Raw genomic sequence first — 17,560 nt, 5'->3', positions numbered from 1 at the left:
GGCAGAGAATTGACAGGACAGTGCAGGATGAAAAGGAATCAATACATACCTACTATGAGAGATTGCTGAAAGCATTCAAGGAGTACAGTGGCAAGGAAGTAATTGAGCCGAAAGACATGTTGAACTTTGTGTTCAGATTTGTGGAAGGATTGAGACCTGAAGTAGGTCAGATGATTAAAAGTCATTTGATTTGTTGGTAAGCAAAACCGATTGATGAGGTGTTGCAGTATGCAAAATACTATAGTGACGAGATTGAGTTGAAGCAGAAAAAGTTGAAAGAGAAGGCAATGGTGATGCAAATTGAGGCAGCTCAAACAGGAGTGCAAGGAGCTTTAGTGCAACAGATAGCACAGCAGCAGGGAACTGTTCTGTTCCAACCTCAGATGAGAGTGAGGGGTCTTGGGGCCAATATGAATCGCAGACCTGATTTGAGTACTGTAGTGGTCCAGAATGATGTGCAAGGGATGAAAAAGATGTTACCATGTCATCTTTGCGTAAATGTCGGACACTGGAAGCGGGAGTGTCCGTTGATGGTGCAGGATGGTGTTGTTCAGCAAGGTGGTGATGTCAATACATTTCAAACTGTGAAAGTCCCTAGAATGAAAGGACTTAATCCAAATTTTCAGAATCAAGTGCAGAAATTTCAACCCATGCAGCAGGTGCAAATGCCTCGTGCACTAGTGACACAGTTACAACCAATGCAGCAGCAGGTTCCTATGGTACCTAGACAGCAAATGCAGATACCTCAAGCCCCAAAGGAACAGCAACGGATGATCCTTACTCAGCAGGTCACAGGTCAGAGAAAAGACAGAAGTAGTGACACAGTGCACCAATTCCTATTACATAGTGAGAATCAAATAAACAATGGGTGGATGAGTATTAGTTCAGAAGAAGAGCCATGTATGCTTGCAGCTTCCTCAGAAGTAGATCAATGAGTACCCTTTGTGAAAGGAAAGGTAATGGGTCATATGGCCTCATTCTTAGTGGACACAGGAGCTCCACGCTCGACAGTGAGAAGTGCAGAAGTTCCGAACATACCTCTATCAGGCAGAACAGTTCAGGTTATATGGGTAGTGAACAGACAGCTGATAAACCCGATCACAGATCCAGTATAAGTTGAGATTGGCAACTTCCAGGGACTACATAAGTTTGTAGTTTGTGACTCGAGCCCAGTATCCCTACTAGGAAGGGACTTATTGTGCAAGACCAGATGTTCGATCAATTGTTCAACTGCCTGAATAGCGGTTCAGACAAATAGTGATGATGAGGAAGAACAAACTCCTGAAACTGAGAATGAAATTATTAATGAAGAATACCTGTTGATTGAGTTTTCCTGAGGTTTATGGTGAAAGAATTGCATGCAGATTTACAGGGAACAGTACAGTAAATGTGTGGGACCTGACAGGTAAAGAAGTGGATTTGATCAAGGGAGTAGAGCCGATTAAGGTTTCTTTGAAACGGAATGTAGTGTTCTCGCAACTTCCACAGTATAACATGGCACAAGATGTGTTGATGAAAGTGGCACAAATAATTGGAGATTTTCTGAAACAAGGGGTGTTGAAAGAAGTGTTGAGTAGTCCATGCAGTTCACTGATAATTGGCTTAAAGAAGCCTTGTGGGAAAGTGGGCATTATGCAAGATTTGCGAAAAGTGAATGACATGGTGGTCAAGTGTTGCCCTATAGTGCCAAAACCAGCATTAATATTGTTTCAGGTTCCATGCGATGCAGAGTGGTTCACAGTGGTTGACTTGTCACAAATTTTCTTTTCTGTGCCTCTTCATGAGGATAGTCAGTTTCTTTTTAGTTTCAAATTCCTAGACAGAGTCTACAGCTGGTGCAGGCTTCCAGAAGGGTACACGGAGTCACTGTCTCTGTTCAATCAGATTTTGAGAATCTTGAGTCATTGGAGTTACCGTACCAATCGACTCTAGTGCAGTACATTGATGATTTGCTGACTGCGTCCAAGACAAAGGACAAGTGTAAATACGACTTGATTGCCCTGTTGAATCATTTGGGAAAATTTGGAAATACAGTGTCACCTTTGAAATTGCAGTACAGTCAGAAAGCAGTGAAATACCTGGGACACTAAATTGAGAAGGGGTCAAGGAGAATTTCCAGAAAGAGGATTATAATGATACTGCAGAGAAGTCCACTGACTTCACAGAAAGATGTCAGAATGTTTCTAGGAATGGTAGGTTATTGTCATCAGTGGATTCCAAATTTTGCTGAGATTGCCAAACCATTGCAGCAGCTGACACATAAAGATATTACTGATCCCATAACCTTAGATGAAGGGCAGATGAAAGTGTTCACCAAGTTGAGAGAGTGTTTGTGCAAGGCTCCAGCATTGGGAATGCCTGATTACACAAAGCCATTCACATTGTTTTGTTATGAACGTGATGCTTGTTCTTTGTCTGATTTGACACAGGTTTATGGAGGTTATTATTGCCCAGTAGCCTATTTTTCAGCTACCTTGGACCCAGTCACAGCAGCCTTACCAGGTTGTTTGCGTGCAGTCGCCGCAGTTGGTCAAAGTCTTTCTCAAGTGAGGGAGTAGTAATGGGTTACCATCTAACGGTAATGGTTCCTCACTCTGTTGAGATCTTACTGACAAGGACAAAAACACAGTATTTGACTGGTGCCAGACTGACAAGGTATGAGACGAGCATACTAGGTGCTCCAAATGTAACATTGAAAAGATGTACAGTGCTGAACCCGGCAACATTACTTCCAGGTTATTCTGTTGAGATTGAAAAAAAGGAAGACATTGAGCATGATTGTCTTGAGGTAACTGAACTGTGTACATAACCAAGGCCAGACATCAGAGATACATGATTGGAAGAAAATGACCAAATTGTCTTTGTTGATGGTTCTTCTCTCAGTGATGGTACAGGAACTTTGAGAGCAGGATATGCTGTATGCACAATCACAGGGACATTAGAAGCTTCCTGGCTTCGAGGTGTGTATTCTACACAAGTGGCAGAATTGGTAGCTCTTACTCGAGCGTGCCATGTTTCTGCGAGACTGAGAGTCACAATCTGTACAGATAGCTAATATGGATTTGGAATTGTTCATGATTTTGGTCAATATTGGGCGCAAAGAGGTTTCTGACCTCTATTGGTTCACCAATAAGAAATGGCGACAGAATAAAAGAATTGCTATATGCAATACAGTTGCCTGAAGAAATTGCCTTGGTAAAACGCAATGCACATCGAAAAATACAGGACTACATCTCACTGTAAAATGGATATGAGGATCAAGTCGCAAGGTTTTGCGCATTGAACTGTATATTATTCAAAGACAAGTGGAACTTGATGTCAGAAGAAGATAACCCATGTACAAGTTCTGCATTGAAAGTGATCGATACTTTGGAAGAATTGAAAACATTGCAAAGTAATGTTGACAAGGAAGAGAAACAACTCTGGTCCAAATTAAAATGTGTTCAACATCCTGATGAGATTTGGGTTTGTGAGGAGGGTCAGCTGGCCCTGCCCAACAGTTTATTATAGCAAATGGCCTGTTATTATCATGGTTAGGCAAACATTGGGAGGGATGCCATGGTTCGTTTGTTCAAGATCGACTGGTTCAATCCTACGTTTAGTCAGACAGCAGAGCAGTATGTCATTGCTGTATAGTTTGTCAGCAGCTAAATGTGGGAAAAGGGACAGTGTTGAATATGAGCCACATTGGAAGAGCAGGAGGTCCATTCAGCAGAATACAATTGGATTTCATTGCGATGCCTGGGTGTGGAGGTTTGAAATACGTGTTGGTGATTGTGTGCATTTTTAGTCACTGGATTGAAGCGTACACTACAAGAAGAAATTAAAGTCTCACATTAGCAATGTTTTTACTTAGAGAGTTGATACCACGTTTCGGGTTTCTGAAATCTTTAGAATCAGATAGAGGAACTCACTTCAACAACAGGGTGATTAAACTCTTATGTGCAGCACTAAACATTGAGCAAAAGTTGCATTGTAGCTATCGCCTTGAAGCATCAGGACTAGTGGAGCAGATGAATGGTAAGTTGAAATCATGAATTGCAAAGATGTGTGCTGCTACGAATCTGAAATGGCCAGATGCATTTCCTTTGGTGTTGATGTCAATGAGAAATACACCTGACAGGAAGACAGGGCTGTTGCCCCATAAGATCCTCATGGGCAGAGCGATGAGATTGCCAGCAGTTTCAGCCAATGCACTTGTGAATATTACAGATGATATGGTGTTGGACTACTGCGAGGGTCTGGCTGATGTGGTTCGCTGTTTCTCTCAGCAGGTGCAGGCCACCGCCCTACCACCCATCTATGATGCAGGGCACAATCTGAGAGCCGATGACTAGGTCGTTGTCCGAAACATGTTTGCAAGACATTCTTAGAGCCACGCTGGAGAGGTCGTTACCAGGTGGTCCTGACAACTACGACAGCTTTGAAGATTGCAGGACTCCCAAACTGGATACACGCAAGCCATACAAAGAGAGTGGTATATCCACAGGATCATGAAGAAGTGTTGTTGAGAGCACCAACAGCAAAGTACAGGTTACTGCACCTGAACCAGAAAAACAGCCAAGAGAGCCTGAAGTTGAACCAGAGCTGGTGGAAGATGGTTCTATTAATTGTGTAACAGACGAGAGCGAAGAATTACAGGAAGGTTCAGAAGAACCATTCTCAACGAATACAGCAGGAGATCCTAGCTCAGCAGAGGTTCTCCCAAAAGCAGACGGTACTGAAAAACAGACAGAGCAAGTGCCAGACAAAGAGGGGGAAAGAGTCGAGACGGATGAAAGTCAATGTGATCTGACTCATCCTGAGCCCGTTGCAGGTCCATCAAGAGAAAACACCATAGACAAAGAAACGGAGAAGAGTCCAATCCTGGGAAGAAACTTGACAGAAGGATCGAGGAAAGGAGATAATTGGCCTGAGTTGCAAATGTGGAAGATAAAGGAATTGGTTAAAAATGAAACAATAGAGGAAGAAGTAGATACTACAAGAAGCAAAGAATTGAGTGAAGGAGAAATAAGTGGTGATTGAAAGTTGAAAAGAAAGAGAATAGCAAGTCGACGCTACGCAGGTCCTGAATGGGTGTATGCAACTACCAATGAATGGCAACATGAGACTTTTTGTTTTGATAGAGAAGTTCTGAGTAGAAGTTCTGAGTCACCTGAAGGTGATCAAGAAGCTGAATTGTTGCGCTAATCCGGAGAAACCATTAAAGAGACTATTTAGTAATAAACCGAAAGAGACACTGATAACCTAATTTGACATTGAATACCGAATGTGACAAGCTGCTAATCGATTTTTGACAAAGGAAAAGGGGTTCCTGAATGTAAGACTGAATAGTGAGAGAATAATTTTTCTTTTTCATTTTTACTGCACTTTATATAAGAGTTACTTCTGCTTTCTGATTCTGTGCAGAGTTAAATAATCAAGGTATAAAGGCTGTGTGCTGTAGATCTATGAGTGTTGGATTGGCAAATATGTGTGGGATCCTGTTTATAGTAGTGATTGTGGGAATGTCTGTTCTTGATGTGAAAGGAGCCACTCATATTTCTGCTCCTGAGACTACTACACTTAAAGAAGTTTAAGTTAGATGAGAAGTATTTGCATGATTTTAATACTGCTGAACAAGAGCTTTCTTCTAATGTTTTCTATCGCTTGTTAAGTGAGTTTGTTGAAACGATGGATGGGAGGGATTGTCTTGTGTGTACGCAAATTTCGGTAGAGGAAGGAGTTATGTACCATAGCTTACCTTTAACCCATGGAATAAGCTGTAGCTTGCTACTAACAAGGTTCTATAATCAAGAGTATATACAATATTTTTACTCTAACTACGATGTTGTATTTCCATTTGTTCCTATTATTAGATATCTCAGTAGAGTAGCTAAAGAACATGATATAGTATTGGTTAGAGGATTCTTTGAGCCTACACTAAAATTTGGAAAAGCCTATGCACATAAGAACAATCTTACATGCTTGCTTACACCTTTGGAAAAGAGCTTCATACGGCATACTGATGACAGGAGAAAAGCATTAAAAAAAAAACTAGAAAAAGGTTTAGAGAAAAAGATTTACAAGAATGATTATGCTTACACTGTGATTAAAATGCAAGGAAAATTAGCATTAGATGCATTACACGTAGAGAAGCTTTGTATATATAGGCCAAAATCACGCAATGGCACTTTATTTGTGGGAACAAGTGAATGTAGGCATGTGTTTTTGTTTCAGAGTAAGTGGACTTTTATGTTGAATGGTCAGGACCCTGTGATTCCTGGGAACTATTATATTTGTGGACTTAATGCTTATTACCGTCTTTCAAGAGGATGGTATGGGACATCTTATTTGGGGATAGTTTTCCCAAAGATTTATCAGATAGATGACTTAAAGAAGTTTCCGAAATGACTGAATTACATCATAAGCGACAGAGGAGGGAAACCTCTTCTGCAGTTGTGGGAGATATTTTTGGGGCAGTGATTCCTTCAGTGGGAGTCATTCCGAATTCAATCAAGATACAAAAGTTGTCTACTGTTGTGGATAACATGCTTATGAATTTTACAGGGGCAATACTCCTGATAGATACTGACATACCGCAGATAGAGCTATGACGCTTCAAAATCGGCTTGCTTTAGACATTCTTTTACCGAAAGACGGCAGAGTCTGTAAAATGATTAACTCTAGGCATTGTTGTTCTTACATACCAGATAATAGTAAAGAGATAAGAGACTTAGGGCCAGATGTAGCAAATAAAAAATGTGCGAGTTGCAAAGTGCGAGTCCATGCGACTCGCAATTTGCAACTCGCAAATTGGTATGCAGTACGGTGTCTCAGACACCGACTGCAACTCGCTATGGGGTCGCAATGACCCACCTCATCAATATTCATGAGGTGGGTCGCAAATTGCGGCCCCATAGCGAGTATAGGCACTCGCAAACATGGAGGCCTGCTGTCGTCAGCAGACCTCTATGTTCGTGACTGCTTTCAATAAAGCATTTTTTTTTTTTTTAAGTGTAGCCCGTTTTCCTTAAAGGAAAACGAGCTGCACTTAAAAAAAAAAACAAAACCTTTAGTTTCGGGGTTTTTTCAGGGCAGGTAGTGGTCCCTTGGACCACTACCTACTCTGAAAAAATATTTTTGGGTCCATTCACAAAGTGGAAGGGGTCCCATGGGGACCCCTTCCAATTTGCGAGTGGGTTACCATCCACTTGAAGTGGATGGTAACTGCGACACCATTTGCGACCGCGTACGCGGTCGCAAATGGTATTGCATACCACTCAGACTCGCAAATAGGAAGGGAACACCCCTTCCTATTTGCGATTCAGAAATGCATATTGCGAGTCGGTACCGACTCGCAATATGCATTTCTGCATTGGGAAACGCGTTTAGCGACTCGCAAACGGCAATTTTTGCCGTTTGCAAGTCGCTAAACGTTTCCTACATCTGGCCCTTACTCACTAACCTGACTAACTCAAGTAAGGATTTAACAAAATTTAAGGAACCAGTTGTTTCGGAAAGGGTTGGAAAGGGATTTGCTTCAGTGGGAAATTGGCTTTGTAACATCTGGAATGGGGTATTATTAAAATCATACAGGGAATATTAATTGTGATTGCTTGTATATTAGGATTATGGGGTTTATTCAAATTATGTCAAAGGATTAAATTGAAAAGATCTAAAAATAATCAGAGGAGGGAGGAACGAAACAGGGAAAGAATCTATAGAGAAGATTTGAGAAGGAGACAAAATACAGAGGAGACAGAATTGTGAATTGATGATGAAGGAAGTGTGATGACATATCTAGTTATCAGAGGAGGGTCTGTTGAAGCAGATATGTCACTTAGAACAATTTATGAGTGTTTAATGCGAAAATGATAGAAAACTTAAACGTAGAAAAATAAATGTGCACGTTTGAACATGTGACCACGAAGAGTGGTTGCCAGCTTATACGAAGTTGTACTAAAATGATTAAGAATGTGTGAAATATTGAAAATGTGCAATAACAATGTAGTAATATGTCATATTGAGATACATATCATATGTTTTGCATTATATTTTATAGCTAACTTAGCCAAAGTGTGGCCTAGTTTTGCCAGGCCTCATGCAGCAGCGGAATAATTATGCACTGTAGAGAAGCTATTGTATTGAAGTGACCCTGAACTGCGTATGTTAATAAAGTCTGTTTAGATAGACTTTCTGCAATGATCCGGCGGACAGGAGATGATGGAACTAGGCACATAACAAAATTGGTGTAAGACAGATGAAATGTACTTTTCCATGACTCGAACAATAGAGACATTGACTAGAGAAGAGGATGCAACATTTTCGATACCTGATGAGCCAGATGATGAGGACATCATGCAGTAAACCAAGCAATGAACTTAGAATGGCATAATCTTTAAATTTATAGATTCGTAAAATAAGATTTATTGGTTAGTGTAGTAACTGGTGATTAATTGACCAATTAGGAATTAGGGAGATGGACTGGGTAACCTTAAGAAAATGTCATGAAGGAGGGGAGAACTTCAGACCTTATTCTGAATTTTGATGCAATATTGGGGGAGAAGAGATTTGAGATTCTGTCATTGGGCTCCTGCTCTTGAGAGCCTGATGCATTGCTGATCGATTGATGACCTGAAGACGAAGACTGACTTTGTTGCTGATCCATTCCGTGGATAGGTAGCTATGACAATGTGACTGATTAACTTTTGTGCCTTTCTTTCCAGGTACCAATAGCGCTGTTTGAATAGTTTTTCTCTTAGCTAGATGTTTTTCTAAATTCATGATCTAAATTGTTTTCGCATTAAGTCCCACTTGCTGATCCTAATCTGAGTTAGGTAGGATTCCTATGGGTGACGCTGACAGTGACAAATGATTGACGAACTGGTTGCTGAACTCTGCTATTAATGTTGATGTATTCATTTTTGTTATCTTATGCTGGAGCATTAGAACATATGTTTTCTCAAGTTCTGATTAGATTATGTTATTGGTGGTCACTAATGAATTAATTCTGAGCAGATTAAATAAAGTTTGATTAACCATATGGATTAGTATTGTAACTAATAGGGAAATACAAATTGTTAAACGCATATTGAGTTGTGGTTATTTCTGAAATGTTGATATAAGGGACTAATGATTAATGATTCTCTTAGTGGTTATTGATTGGTTATATTAAATATTAATGACATTGATCACTGCATGGCTAGGATACTGCATGCGATCCAAAAAAGGTTTATCGGCCTATACGCATCCCTTGTAAGTTTACTTACTAAGGACCAGACGCTCTAGCATATGTAATGCATTCAGGGGCATATTTATAATCCCCTAGCACCACCTTGCGCCACGTTAGCATCATTATTTTAAATGTTAATGTGGCTGAACAAGGCTGAAACCCCCACACCGTATTTACAGAGTGGCGCCATACATGCATTGCATCAAGCATAATATATGCAAAGGAGGCGTTCCCCCGTTAGGGGAGCCGCAAATGTGGCAGAAGGAAATCTATGAGATTTCCTTGCACCATTTTTTACAGTACTTTTAATACCTGCTCCGAGCAGCCATTAAAAGGGGGATTCCATTATTTAAAATGGGACCCTATGTACTCTGCAGGATTAGCGCCAAAATTTTGGCTCTACTCCTGCACAGTGCATTAATAGCATCATGAAAAACGTATTCTATTGCCCTCTACCCTGCGCCATGGTGCACAGTATTTTAAATATGGCACACACATGGTGGTGGTAGGGGGCACTAAGGGTTGCAGGGAAAGTGGTACTGCACTCGGAGCAGCACCACTTTCCATAAATCTGCCCCTCTGTCTTTTAAGAGGTAGTCCATAGGAAGCCAATTCAGGGATGTAAGGAGTGCTGTAATACACAGACCTAATTTTCTTTTGGACACTAGATGGGCTTAAAGTGGAGGACTGTTTTGAGAGGAACTAAAAGTAAAATGTGCAGGGAGTCAGTAGAGCATTTTGGTAGTCAGTCAACATATGAAATTAGTGTGACTTGGAGAGCCATGTGCTGAAAGTGGAGGACTATTCTTAGGGGAATACATACAGGGAGTCAGTAGAGTATTTTAGTAGTCAATAGGTAAAATTAGCATGAATTGGAGAGCCAGTTTTAATTTTGTTTTTTGAGAAAAAACATCAGCCTATGGGGAACTTGAATGTTGTGCTTGGTTTCATTGCAGTGATGTGGGAATCAAGGTTAAGAAGCTTCCTAAATTTAAAATCAAGACCTCTGACATGGTGATCATTTTTGGTGTGAGACACATGTCTATTACTTGATTTGACCACTAAGCAAGAGGTTTCTGCGTTTTCATTGGGGAGGGAAGTGGGAATCATATTTTGGGAGGGTACTCCTTAGTTTGAAGTTTTTCATTGATTTCTGATCATTCTTTAGGAATAGGGTAAGTGTCTTAAAGATGATGGTATAATAGATTTTAATGTAATGCTGAGCATCAAGTGCATTTTGGATAATAGACAAATCATGCATTGTTGCACATCTAATAGTTGCAGATAGTAAATTGCTGGGGGGTTATGATGGAGCTATGATGTAAAGATCATAGGAAGTTGGAAGATTATTTAAAAAGTCTGCATTTTTGGTGAATTGCATTCTGGGCAGCCAGGAAAAGAAATCTATTCAACTCTGGAGCCCTTCCAGAGATTCATCTGTTTTCAAAGCAGGACAGAAAACCAACAAAGCAGCTTTGCATGGTGGATGGTACGAGAATGACCTTGTTTTAATAAGCTGTGCACTGCTTTGACCTTTGACCATGTACTGTTGACTCGGGTCATAGGACCCCTAAGGTCTCAGTGCTCACTCTGCATTTTTTTTACTTTGTATAGTTTCACTGTGATTTTTTTTTTTTTTTTTTTTTTTTTAAGATTTGCAAAGAATAGATGTTAAAGGCTAAGCATTGGTAAGGGTAAGTACACAACTACCATTAGCAAAACACCCCCAACACAGGGTTGTGCCCAGTCAAGGTCCAACAAAGTAGCCTCTGGCTCAACACCTGGTAGCTTGCCATCGAGTAGTCAGGCTTAACTCAGGATACTGCTATATAATGCATTTAAATACACCAATACAATAAATAAGTATACCAGAACACACAACAAAAATCCCACACCAATTTAGAAACATAGTAAATAGTTTATCTTTAAAATGACACCAAAACAACAAAAATTTAGAATAGAGAACAAGAGATATGATTTTTTAAAGATTACAAATAAAACTAGTGCTTAAAAGCAAATAGCGCTCAAAGGGAAGGTTGCACTGGACTGGGACACCGTTAAGAGATCCAACCGTCTGCATACTTTTACACTTACTTCCAGAATTGTTTCTTGATGGAGGAAAGTGATCCATAACCCCAATTCAAGGTTCCAGAATCTCTGAGTTGCTCCTTGGGAATTTGGGACAACAATTCCCACAATACACCTGGTCACATTCTTGCAAGTCCATTGGACACACTCCAGGGTGGGGACTTTTGTGGAAGTTGGTGCAGGGAAGCCCTTTTAACCTGTCACTTCAAGGAGTCCACTCCAGAGTCCCTTTGAAGCACAGCAAAGTCCTTTGGGCTGTGTTTCCAGTGTGCAACAGGCACTGTCCTTAACTGTGTAGGCCTCTGGGTTGCAAACCAGGGTTTCAGCAGGGCAGTCCTTTTTCTTCTTGTGGTTTCAGGCAGCAGATCTGAATTCCAATGCAGATCAGCCAATTTTATTCAATCATCGTGGGGGACAGTCAGTGGACATCTTTGTCCAATGAGCTGCAGGGTGCCACCCAAAAGTATTGCAACTTCCTCCAAAGTGTGGCATCATCTTGTCCCATAAAGAAATGCCCTTTAACATTCCAAGATGGATGTTTGTCCTCCAAAGGAGTACAATCAGGCTAAACCATTCCCCTGGTGTAACTAAGTTCTATTACCCCCCCCCCCCCCACACAGACATCTGCAAATTCCTTTTCTAAGCCAACCAAATATCTGTGGGGTACAAGGGTAAAAATTACAGTCCTGGCTGCATTCCTTTTCTGACTGGTATCTCTTTGAAGCGTCAGCTTGATTTACCCAGCCGTCTTCTTGCCTGACTTCACCATCTGCCTTCCTTCCCCATCAGATAACCTCTGCTCAATGCAGGCCACTTATCTCCTCATCAAAGCAGCCTGGCTAATCCTGTATGGGCTGACCAACCAGTAGAGACCACTAGCAGGCTGGAATTTGTCTTACAGTAAAGAAAGTCTCATAACTTATTTTCTGTATAGGTAATGACAAATTCAAGAATTGCAAATTCATGACATTTGAGTACTTTCATGACATTTTCCTCCTTCATCCTAGCAATATGTAGGCTTCTAAAAAACAATTCCACTATAACCTATGGATGGAACTTTCCACAGTGAGAGAAAATAAAAGGTGCACTTTTTCCTTTATCAGAGTATATAATCCATCTTTCATAATGTCCTTGTTTGTGGTTAAATGGTGTCCTACCCATGGTGCATGTAGGGGAGACCTTGGTGGTGACATATATGTAAAAAATAAGGTAGATTGTTACTTTGAAAGTACCTTTAATTACAAAGTCAAATTTGCATACATTTTACATTTTAAAGACAGTCTGCAGGGCAGGACTGCCTTTAAAAATAACAGCAGGCACAAAGCAGTGCACACTTTAGTAGAGGAAATCTACTGGACCTCTAAACATAACTGCCCTATTATATACTATGGTCTTGTAGTTAGTTTGAATCCCCTTTCCCTATTATTTATCAGGGACTTACAGGGTCTCTTATTGTCAATTGGAATTATAACATTGTGCAATTTGACCACACAACTTTTATTCAGAGCACTGGCCCCAGGCCTGTCAAGCAGATCCTAGGGCACAGTCAGGGACAGTTACCATCAATCAGGACCATTGAGGTGAACATGATAAAAGGATTACTTTCTCATGTGTCCCCCTCCCAAATGAAAAGTGATTGGTAACTAACCTATACCCTGATAGTCCTCATCAGCTTAGAGGAAAAACCTAGGAAGACCATCTGCATTAGCATGGGCCACCCCTGGTCTGGGTTCCACTGTGAAGTCCGTCCTCTGTAGGGAAATGGGCCACCTCAACAATTTAGAGTTCTTGCCCCTCATATGCATACGTCACCTGTGAGGCCTATGGTCAGTTTGAACAGTGACCAAACCACAGCAAAGGCTTCCCTTTCAATGGCACTCCATTTTTGCTCTCTGGGGGTCAGTCGCCTGCTGATGAAGACAACTCCTGATCAAGGCCCTCTTCATTTACCGGTGCCAACACTGCCCCCAACCGCAAGTTCTGAAGCACCTGTTTGAACCACAAATTCCTCTGTGTAATCAGGTGCAAGCAACACTGATGCTGAACACATAGCCTTTTTCAGAGTGTCAAAGGACCCCTGCCACTCTGGACTCCACATGACTCTCTTTGGACTTGTTTTATAGGTGAATGTTGTAGGGGAGCCAAAATGGTCCCATAATTCTGATAAAACCTTCTATAATACCCAGAAAGACCAAGAGAATCCCTGACCTGTGTCTGGGTTATAGGAGCAGTCCAATCCAAGATGGTTTGGATTTTAGCCTGGAGAGGTTGTACATGGCCTCCATCTACAAGGTGACCCAGGTGCACAACTGAACTCTGCTCTGTTTGACACTTACTGGCCTTAGTAGTAAGGCCTGCCTGCTGCAGGGCCTGAAGCACGGCCTTCAGGTGGGTCAGGTGATCCTTTTCAGATGAACTATACACAGCTATATCATCCACATAATCTGCACTGAACTGTTCCAGCCCAGACAATACTCTATTCACCAACCTTTGGAAGGTGACAGGTGCATTCTTTAAACCAAAGGGCATTACTTTAAACCGGTAGTGCCCTCTGGTGTGGAGAATGCTGACCTCTGTTTTGCTCCATCACTTAGGGTAATCTGCCATTAGCCTAAAGTCTAATCAAATACACTCAGGTAATTAGAAGCCCCTAACCTGTCAATGACCTCATCAGCTCTAGGTATAGGGTGAGCATCAGTAGGCCTCTGTAGTGCACACAGTACCTCAACTCCTTCTTTCCCCCCCGGGGATTAGGTTTGGGTACACTGGACTGGCCCGTGGACCATCAGAAGGCTCAATTATCCCCAATTCCAGCATCTTAGCTACTTCAGCTTTGATACTGGCTCTTATCTGGTCAGAAAACCTGTAGAGCTTACGTTTGACAGGTAGGCTGTCACCAGTGTCAGTGTCATGGACACACCAAGTGGTGAGTCCAGGTGTCAAGGAGAACAGAAAGGCAAACTGCCCAAGAACATGCTTGCAGTCTCTATGCTGTTTTTCTGTTGATTTGTGAGAACGTACAACTCTCTACGCTGACCCATCTAGCACATTGGTGGAGAGGAGGTCTGGCAGTGGCTCAGTCTCCTCTTCTCCTCCTTCATCAGTGACCATCAACATGGTCATGTCTGTTCTATCTTGGTGGGGTTTCAACCTGTTAACATGTAGGCACCTGTAAGGGTTCCTGGTGATGTTAAAGTCTACAAGATAATTAACTGCACCCTTCTTTCCTAGGGTTGGATAGGGCCCAGTCAACCTGTCCTGGAGTGGCCCTAGGAGCCACAGGCTCCAACACCCACACCAACTGACTTGGTTTATATTGAGGCATGGTAGTTCTCTGGTCATGAGCTCTTGGCTGGCCTCCAAGCCCCTGCTTACTTTGTACATGTACTCTGTCAAGCAAGATCTCAGTCCTTGAACATAGTCCATTACATTGTCCTTGGCTTCTTTGAGAGGATTTCCCCAAGACTCTCTCACAAGACTCTTACAGGGTGTCCAAATAGCAATTTAAAGGGACTGACTCACTGTGTGCAAACAGTAGGCATGGTAGGAGAACATTCTATCTACTTCTGAGTTGGTCAGACAAACTGTTGATCATACCCTCCAGGATCTTGTTGAACCTTTCCACCAAACCATCATTCGGGGGATCATATGGGATAATGAACTTGTAGGTAACACCACACTCTTCTCACATCACTGTCAGATGGCTGAACGTGACATTTGTGCCCCTATCTGACACAACCTCCTTTGAGAAACCCACTCTGGTGAGCATTCCAAGTAGGGACCTAGCCAGTGAATGTGCAGTGACTATTCTGAGGTAAAATGCCTCAGTGCACCTGGTGGCATGGTCCACTACAACCAAGATATACTTGTTCCCTGATGCAGTTGGTGGGTCTAGGGGACCAACAATGTGTAACCCCGCCCTCGCAAAGGGAGTCCAACCATTGTCAGTGGTATCACGGGAGCCTTTAATTTGCCACCTGTCTTGCCATTTGCCTGACAGGTTGCACAGAACCTTCAAAACACTTCTACTTTGGCAGACATTTGAGGCCAATAGAAATAGTTCATCAACCTGTTCCAAGTCTTATTCTTACGCAAGTGACCAACCAAGGGGATGTCATGGCTCAGAGTGAGGAGGAATTCCCTATACTGTTGAGGCACCACCAGCCTACTGGTGGCACCCTCCTTGAGGTCTCTAACCCCAGTATATAAGACTCCCTCATCCCAGTAAACATTACTGGAATCCACCTATATCATCCTTCATTTGCTTAGAGGGAGTCTGCCTCAAGCCCACAAGAGTAGGACACTCTCTCTGTCCCTGGCAAAACTACACTCTGGTGGGTCAACCTGCACCTGTAAATTCTGCCAAGTCAGGCAGATCTTGCAGGGGTGAAACACCATCCTCAGAGGTCAGCTCACCCTGTACCTCCGGAGTTCCCTGGCTTGGCTCACCAGACCCAGTGCCCGGTCTCTTGTCATTGGATAATTGGCTCAATATTTCAGAGTCCAAGTGCCCACCATTTCACTGCTGACCAGCCTGTGACCTGGTCACAGCACAAACCCACTCAGGGCGATCCAGCATCCTTGCATTGACCATTCTCTCTACCCCTGACAAGTCAGACGCTTCAAGATAATTTTGCAGGAGTCACTTCACTGGGAGTCAGGAGACACAGCTACTGCTTTAGGATTGTCACCCTTCCCCCCCAGTCCAAACTCACCTTTGCCATTGGATGGAGGATGGTTCTGCTGTCTGCGTAGGTTACCTGGTGGTACACACTAGGTATAATCTGTTCTGCAGAAACCAGCTTCTCTGGGACCATAGTTACACTGGCTCTTGTGTCTCTCGGAGCCTCAACCTCAGTCCCACTGATTTTAGGCCTCTGCCTGTACCTCTTCATGTTGGAAGGCACATTTCCACCCTACCCACGGACACTAAGGAATTCTCTGTCAACCCTGTTCCCATCTCTGGGACAAGCTCCACCCCCACATCTACAAAAGCAATCCCTTTGGACCTCCCACCGGTGAGAGGCTTCATTCTACAGACATCATCTCCTCTTTTGTGACCTGGCAGATGACAGTCAAAACACTGCCCTGCTTTCATTAGGTCACCCAACTTTCCTGCCTTTGTAGGATCAAATATCTTCCCTAAGTACCCCTTCATCTTGAAAGCGACATGGGTTGAGGTTTGATCCTCTTGTGCAGGTTTTTGGGAACCTTGTGAAGACTCCTGTTTTTGACTTTCCTTCTCTTGGGCTTTTACCTGAAGGATGCCTTTCCTCCTTTATTTTGGTATTGGTTAGAAACTTTGGTTGTCATTCACTCATCTGCTGTCTCCCCAGCTCTCTGAGGCCAGACAACTTTGAATCCACTAGATACTGGCATAACTTCTCCTGTACACAATGAGTCAGGATGTGCTCTTTAAGTATTAAATCGTACAGCCCCTCAAACACTCATTTGGTTACCCCTAATCACGCCTTCTGGTGCATCACTGAGACACCTACAAAGTCCACCCATGACTGTGTGCACATCTTCAGAGTGTCCCTGAACTTCACCCTGTACTGTTCTGGGGTCAAACCAAATTTCTTGACTAAGCATTGTTTCATGTGAGAGTAGGATTCTGCATATATATATATATATCCACTTTAAAAAAAAACAAAGTTTACAGGGAACCATGGTCACAAAACCATAGCAATTGAGCAGTTATAGTTATTGTTAGCTCAAGTAACTATAACTTGTGCCCTGGGGGTAACTATAACTCATGCCTCCACCATGCCCCTGCTGCGTCTTTATCTAGAATTCTCTATTAGCATGAATCCTCATTCAGAGAGACCACAAGGACGCAAGTCTACACCAAACCAGGGTCCTTCCTTTTATCTATATGAAGTAAGTTTTTCTTTGTTTTGTGGAGTTGTCCTCATATCAGGAACGTGCCACCCAAATTGGCAGCAAATACAATGGAGGGCCCAGTGGTAAGCTGTCCATCATCCTGGCAAAATGTTGGAAGACCTTTACATACTACTAAGGTGGATGGTGTGGGGCCAAGTGGGCGGCACTTCCAGGTGATTTGCACATTTGCATACTTTAAAGGGAGAACCATGGACTTTGCTTTCACCAGGAGAGGACAAGAAAGAACCCATTTGCCACAGTCACATACTGATTGCGCTCCAATAGGTCAGTAATTTTTCCACCCCAATGAAGGATTTCAGATTTTAATGGGGGAGTGGGCTGTGTGACTCCCCTTCCCGGGGACCCTATCCTCTG

This window comes from Pleurodeles waltl, chromosome 5 (assembly GCF_031143425.1).
Source record: "Pleurodeles waltl isolate 20211129_DDA chromosome 5, aPleWal1.hap1.20221129, whole genome shotgun sequence".
Lineage (NCBI taxonomy): Eukaryota > Metazoa > Chordata > Amphibia > Caudata > Salamandridae > Pleurodeles > Pleurodeles waltl.
This window is presented reverse-complemented; position numbering follows the sequence as displayed.